Source organism: Tupaia chinensis, unplaced genomic scaffold (genome assembly GCF_000334495.1).
Source record: "Tupaia chinensis unplaced genomic scaffold, TupChi_1.0 Scaffold000673_1, whole genome shotgun sequence".
NCBI classification, from domain to species: Eukaryota; Metazoa; Chordata; class Mammalia; order Scandentia; family Tupaiidae; genus Tupaia; species Tupaia belangeri.
In genome coordinates this window covers 983,686-989,587 of record NW_006160196.1, presented here as the reverse complement: position 1 = coordinate 989,587, position 5,902 = coordinate 983,686, and the positions used below count along the sequence as shown (strand labels likewise).

The window sequence follows — 5,902 nt, the reverse complement described above, 5'->3', positions numbered from 1 at the left end:
AGGCAGCGGGACCCCACACGGTTGACTTCACAGTAGGAGTCTCGGACACGGCGGCTTGAGAAACACCCCAGGGATGTGTGCATGCGTGCCCAAAATCCTGAGAAGGGGGTGGAGAAGGGATGGAGGAGCGGCCCTCCGTCCTGGGGGGTGCCTGCTCACTTTCTCTCTCTGGCCACACCCCGGTCCCTTCTTCTCCGTTCTCCTCCTGGGATTTTGGGCATGCACACATACGTGCCCAGTATGATTTTCAAGCACCAGCTCCCAGGACTCGAACCGTGGTCGGTCACGTGGGAGTCCAGAGCCGTAACCAGCACACCACCTGCTGGTCCCAGCTGAGGGCCCCGTGCTGACTGAGTCCCAGCCTGAAGGGTGGGGTGTAGACTGCAGTGGCCTGGCTATCTCTGAGCCTTCTTTGTGATGAACTTCCTAAGAAGTCTTTGCTCTCCACGTGCAAGGCTGGGCTCACTTGAGGTAGCAATGCCGCATCTTCACGGTGGCCTGGTGGCCCTTGATGGCAAATACCACGAGTGTGGTGATCATCGAGGTGACCAGGTGGAGGAGAGCCACGCCGAAGGCGTCGCCGACGCAGTTGTTGGAGCGAGGGATGCAGGAGCCGATCGCGGTGAAGCTGCCAAACCCAGAGCTCAGGGAAAAGAAGAGCTGCTTCCCTGTCCGGCGCCACACTTCCATGGAGTACAGGGCTGTCATCTGTGGGGAGGCGTGTCACACAGGGAGGGCGGGAAACCTCCATGAGGCGGGACGGAAGGGAGGGGGGCACTAGGAGGGCCTCCGCTGGACTGACGACCACCTGTCCCTGACAGCCCCCATCTGGATTAGGAAGTTAAAGGATGGGCACCAGCAGATGGCATAATGGTTACGCCATTGGACTCCCACGAAGTGGACTGCGGTTCGAGTCCAGACACAGCGGCTTAAAACTCATGCCAGGCGCATGTGCGTGCGTGCCCCCCGAGAGGAGATTGGAGGAGATTTCTCACTTTCTGTCTCTGTCTCTCTGGTGAGTGCATGTACCCTATAACAAAAATCTCTCTCCCAAAAAAAAGGAAAATTAAAGAGTGGAGAGATGCCTCACCTTGGCGGCCAACAAAGTCTTGATGCCAAAAGTCGCACCCTCCAGCAGCAGCGACCAGACGAGGAGACCGGAAAGGATGAGGTAGGGGAAAAGCACCGAGACATACAGCATCTGAGGGTAAAGGGGGTTCGCAGAGGGTCACAGGGCAGGAGCTGGGGAGGGTGGGATCGAACTGCTGGGAAACGTGTCCGACGGGCATCCCGTGAGGAGGTGGAAGGGGCCCGTCAGGCCGGTGGGTTGGGGGGCTTACCTTCCCCGTGAATCTGGGCCCTTTCATCATGGAGAGGCAGGTTAGGAGCCAGCTCACGGAGAGACACAGGCTGAGGTGCCACACGGGCAGCCCACCGTCCTCGATGTCACCTGCGGCCTTCAACACCCTCCGGTACCAGAAGTAGGGGGTTCCGCTCACACTCAGGATCTGGGGGGAACGCAAGCCCGGGGACCCTCCTGCTTCGGTCTACCCACCCCCTAATTCAAATCCCACGGCAGCCTCTCCCCTCCGCCCTCCCCGCTCTCGGTGCGTCCGCCTCCTCCATCCCCACGCCTGGTCTCGGCCTCCACGCCCTTCTCTTCTCACCTCCATTACTCGAGTTCCGCGGTTCCGGGCACAAGGCCCACGGCAGTGGGGACTGGAAGGACTGAACCAGGTAGAAGAGGCTCCAGGACACGATGACACTGTAGTACAGGGCCACGACGGCGCACACCTGGGGCCAGCCAGAGTTGGGACAGGGGAGGGGGCGGAAGGGCGGCAGCTGGACTGAGCATCGGGGCTGCGGAGCAGGGGCGGGGTGCGGATAGGGAGTGAAGGGTAAGCCGGGAAGCCCAGGATCCTCACCATGAAGCTGGCATAGCCCAGACCACCAAGCCAGGGGCTGACGGCCTTCCACACGCCTACACTGCCCTGCTGCAGCCTCTGGCCAGCGGCCAGCTCCAGGCAGAGGAGCGGAATCCCCACCAGAAACAGCATGAAGGTGTAGACGAGGATGAAACTGCCTGTGAAGAGGATTCAGGAAGGGCTCTGAGATGCGCCTGGAAATAGGCTCGCGACAGCGACATCCCTCGGGTCCACAGGCACCCGGGGTGACCAGTTTCCGCTCCCTCATGGTCTTGGTACCCGGTTGGACTCCCAGGTCCTGGAAGGCCCAGTGCCTCATTTCCACTCCTACTCCTGACCCTGCCTCTGCCCGCCAAGTCCTGGCCCAGTCAGGGTCAGGATCTCGGACTCTGGGATTCTCTGTCCCTACCTATCTCCAGGCCTTGGGGCTCCTCGCCCCCTCAGGTCCCTGCGTCCTGGACCAGGCTTACCCCCTCCGCCGTGGAAGCACAGGTAAGGAAAGCGCCAGACGTTGCCCAGCCCGATGGAGAAGCCCACCGGGGCCTGGAGGTACCCCAGCCTGTTGGCCCAGGAGGGGCGCTCGCTGCGGGGTTCACCCTTGGACTGCCCTTGGTCGTTGGTCTCCAGCTGGCTTTTGTCCTCTCCCTCAACCCAGAGGTATGAAGACAGAGCGTCCAGGCCCTGTGTCCTCTCAGCCCACTCGGCAGCCCGCGGCAGCCCTGCCTTCAGGGATGGGGAAGACAAGGCAGTGGAAGGCAGGGACTGTGCAGCCGGCCGGGACTGCGCAGCCTGGGTCTCCATGTCTTCGTTCACAGTCTCTAGCTCACATTTCTGCAGGGATGGGGCCACGTTCCTTGTCCACCAGGAGGCCATGGAAGACCACAGACTTTACCTGCGTGAGACGAGGAGAGACAAAGGTAATACAGGAACCCCTGGGGCCTCCCCAACCCAAACATGTGTGGATAAGAACATGGAGGCTTGGCACCAGCGGATGGCGTAATGCCTGTGTCACTGGACCTCCACGTAGTCGACCACGGTTCGAGTCCTGGACCCGGTGGCTTAAACTCATGCCAGGTGTGCGTGCGTGCCCAAGATCCCAAGAGGAGAATGGAGGAGGAGGGACTGCGGCGTGGCCATCCCCCCGGGGGGTGATTTCTCGCTTTCTGTCTCTCTCTCTCTGTCTTTCTGGTGAGTGCATGCACCCTATAGCAAAAGCCTCTCCAAAACAATAAAATAAAATAAGAATTTTGGGGCCAGCAGATGATATAGCAGTTATGTCACTGGACTCTCACACGGCCTGCCATGGTTCAATCCCAGACATGGTGCCTTCAAATCACGCCAGGCATGTACGCGTGCATGCTCAAGTTCCCGGGAGGAGAATGAAGGAGATGGGATTATCCCAGCCCTTCAGAGGGCAATTTCTCACTTTCCTGGCTCATTATCTCTGTCTCTCTTTCTCTCCAGTGAGCACACATGCCCTAAGGCCAAAACCTCTTAGAAGAAAAAAACAGTAATTTTAAAACAATGTCACCTAATTAATACCAAAGGAAATAAGATGCCTAGGAATAACTTTTTTTAAAGAGAATTTTTAAACATTTTATTTGTCATCTATTTATTTATTTGTTGTGACTTTTTTTTTTATTTTTTTTTAGATTTTTGCTACAGGGCACGTGCGCTCCCTCGAGAGACAGACAGAAAGCGAGAAATCACCAGGGAGGAATGGCCATGCCGCGATTTCTCTCCATTTTCCTCTTGAGATTTTGGGCAAGCACCCACACACTCCCAGCGTGAGTTTCAAGCTGCCGAGTCTGGGACTTGAACCATGTTGGGTATGTGGGAGTCCAGTGCTTTAACCACTACGCCACCTTCTGGCCCCTATTTGTGATTTTCAAGCTGCCGGGTCTGAGAGTTGAACCATGGTCAGCCATGTGGGAATCCAGCACCTTAACCACCACACCATCTGCTGGCCCCAGGAATAATCTTTTTACAATTTGCCAGAGAGCATGTGTACTCACCAGAGACAGAGACAAAGAGGAGGAAAGCACCCCCAGTGGGGTGTGGCCACACCATAATCCCTTCTCTTCCATTTTCCCAACCTATAGAGATTCAGCGTTCACATGTACATGTGCCCAGCATGTTCAAGCCATAGGGACGCGGACTCAAATCATGGTGCTCCCTTAACCACCAGACCACGGGGCCAGCCTGGGGAGGATTTTTTTCTTTTTTTAAATTTGCTAGAGTCTTTGGTCACTCTGAAGCGGGGAACGGGAGGCGTGATGGTTTACATCTCGAACGGACAAGTATTGGAGCCGGAGTCAGTCCCCATGGAGGCCATCTTTGCTAACAGATTTTTTCTGATTCCAGATATGATGATGGAAGAGGGCCACCTGGAAACCCTCCCCGAAGAATGGGCGGAACCAACCATCTGCGTGGCCCCAGTCCCCCTCCAATGGCTGGTGGATGAGGAAGGGGAACGTGTGCTCTAAGAAGCAGGCGCTGGGCGTGCACAGGACGTGCGCATTCCTAAGCAGGAGGAAGCCACCAGGAAGGAGCGGTCTGACCACGCAGACAAGTGAGCTGAGTGCCCGTCGGAACAAGGACTGCTGTGTCCTCGCAGATGAGTGAGGTCGTGCTGGGCATCCCCTCCACAGGGATCCGGCCTGGCTGATGCGCAGTTCTATAAATGCACGTTTGTCTCATCTTTTTTGTACAGTTGATTAAAGTATTGGTATAGTTTTAATAAGTAAATATTTTGGGGGAACCAGCAGTTAGCGTAATGGCTATGTCGCTGGACTCCCACGTAGTCGACCGCGGTTCGTGTCCCGGACCTAGTGTCTTAAAACTCACGCCGGGCGCGTGTGCGTGCGTGCCCAAGATCCCGAGAGGAGAATGGAGGAGAAGGGATTGCGGCGTGGCCATCCCCTCTGGGGGGTGATTTCTCGCTTTCTGTCTCTATGTCTCTGTCTGGCGAGCACACGCACCCTATAGCAAAAACCTCTCCAAAAAAAGTAAATATTTTTAGGTTGCAGAACTGACTCATCTTTGTATAATTAAATCACAAAACGCAGGCCAAGTGGTTGCATGGTGGTTAAAATGTCTGGATCCCATGTGACCGACTGCACAGTTTGAGTCCTGGTCCTGGTACCTTGAGAAATACACTGGACGCCTGTGCGTGCATTCCCAAAATCCTGTGAGGAGACTGAAGGGAAGGGATTGTCGTGCGGCCTCCCGCTGGGGCGTGCACTCGATGTGTTGTGTATTTAGTACTGTGTCACTTTTTTCAACTTTGAGATGCTGTAAATTGTTCATTTGGTTTCATGTATAAATAAATCATATCTATCTCAGTAGACCTGGGCCTTGGGCTCCCAGAGAAGAAGAAGAAGGAGAAGAAGAAGGTGGTCAAAGAACCAGAGACTCAATACTCAGTGTTACACAATGCTACGTATTTCTCTGACAGTTCTCCTGTAAGAGCCACATCCCTCTCTAAGAATGTGGGCCGAGGACAGGCACCTGAGATGCCTCTAGTGAAGAAGAAGAAGAAGAAGGGCCACAGCACCCTTAGTGAGGAGCCCCCGCAATCTGAGACCCAGCTGCACGCCCGACCGGCAGACAAGTCACCCAGCCCCAGGAAGCGGCCCCTTGGTTACTCTGAGGTCCGCAGGGGGGAGAAGAAGACAAAGAGGAAGTCCTTGTCAACTCTGGCTGTGTCCCATGGCTCAGGGACAAAGACCTCCCCAGACCGCAGACCAAGTGAGGAGGTGACCAGAGTTGGCAAGAAGCTCAAAAAACACAAGAAGGAAAAAAAGACCAAGGACGGTGCAGCCTTCTCAGTCCAGGACCCTTGGTCCTGCGAGGCTGAGGATGCGCTGTACAGTTGCTCCGAGGAGAAGGAGGGTGAGGAGCAGACAGCCTTGGGGCAGAAACGGAAGCAGGGCAGCCCCAGGGAACACAGGAAGATGAAGAAGAAGAAAATCCAC

General features: G+C 55.9%; 1 pseudogene; it reads left to right on the top strand.

The window, feature by feature from the left end:
* Positions 1 to 4,201: 4,201 nt before the first annotated feature.
* Positions 4,202 to 5,902, top strand: part of LOC102490691 (lysine-rich nucleolar protein 1 pseudogene) — a 2,673-nt pseudogene continuing 972 nt past the window's right edge.